Source organism: Brachyhypopomus gauderio, chromosome 17 (assembly GCF_052324685.1).
Source record: "Brachyhypopomus gauderio isolate BG-103 chromosome 17, BGAUD_0.2, whole genome shotgun sequence".
Taxonomy (NCBI): domain Eukaryota; kingdom Metazoa; phylum Chordata; class Actinopteri; order Gymnotiformes; family Hypopomidae; genus Brachyhypopomus; species Brachyhypopomus gauderio.
In genome coordinates, this window is record NC_135227.1 from 7,256,644 (window position 1) to 7,258,159 (window position 1,516).

Consider the following 1,516-nt stretch of genomic DNA (forward strand, 5'->3'; position numbering starts at 1 on the left):
CACACACCCTGATTCTTATCTCTTCAGTTTTTTTATTTTGGCTTTGAAGCTGCTATTAAAAACTCCTTTTGAACTTGATAGATTCACAAAAGTTACACAAAGTGTCATACGCTTGTTGGGTCATGGCAGTGTGTGGGGTTGTAGAGAACAGATTAAAGAGTCTTGTTAAGGCTTTTGGGGTGCAGAAGCAAGGTATATTCAACCACACACACACACACACACACATATACATACATACAATTATGAATTATATTACAACTTTCCACAGGTCAATAGTAAATAGTTTGTAAATAGACCGTTATGATTATTATACTGTTATTAACTTATTTTCCAATAATATGCAAACTTTCCACAGTGGTATGGATTAGATAACTTCTTTTTGAAATACATGTAATGTCTGTAAATGTAAATTGTCAACATGGGTTGTTCCGAGCAGTGGCTACAACCACTGTCTAAATATTGACTAATGCAATGTTAAATAGTCATTAATTTTTATTTTAAGATTATCATAAATACATATTTAAATGTTAAATGAAACGCATATACATTATACAACTAAAAGTGAGGACTGCCAGTAAGGATTAAAATAATAGTTTTATTTTAATATTATAAAGACACTATTTAATATCCGAAAGGCCCTCTATCTTGTCTATTGCTGTGGGATTTCTCTGTTGCATTCTGTGGACATGCCGAGTCAGCTGAATCTGCCCAGCACCAATCATAATCCAATCACACAAGACTGGAAACACAGCTTGGCGGGGACACGATTCCTTTGAGGGAATATTAATTGGCTGTACCTGAATATAGCCCATGAGACATTCTGCCTGGCCACTTTTGTGTCTGTGTGTGTATGTGTACTCTTTCTGTACAGTTATGAGAGAAGGTGTGTGGGGAGAGAGAAAGAAAGAGAGAGAGAGAGAGAGAGAGAGAGAGAGAGAGTTCTTGAGAGCAGTCGTGTTGCTCAGACAGCTCAAAGTCGGAGAAGAAGCCATTAACCTTGGGTTGGACCACATTGGAGGAAAATTATTAGGCAAAGTTATAATTTTATGGAGGGGAGCAACACAAATAAATTCCAATGGCTGGACAGGATAATTGGAGGCAAAAGAAGGTCTTATAATAGGGCCAGGAATGAGCCAGGCTCAGGCAGAAGTCCCCTCTCATGATTTATGCAACTTTATCCCAGAGATGCAGAGTGAGTCATCATTCTTAGCCACTTGGGCCCTCTTCTCTACCATCTTAATTATCAGAGGGTTAGGAGAAAAAAACCACAGGGCTCAGGTGTAAAGTGGAACAAGCCTCCAGCTTGGGTGGTCCCAGTGGGAGCTCTTTACGGAGGAGGAAGGCGGATGCGTGCCTGGGCGCCGGCTGGTGCGGCAGGGCGAGGCGCTGAGGAAGAGGAGGCTCGCTCGTTGAACCGCAGCGAGGGGCAAAAACATAAACCCAACTCATCCTAATGACAGCCCTCAATATGCAGCCCTCTCAAAGGCTTGAGTGGTCATCACTGGAGATGGAGGGT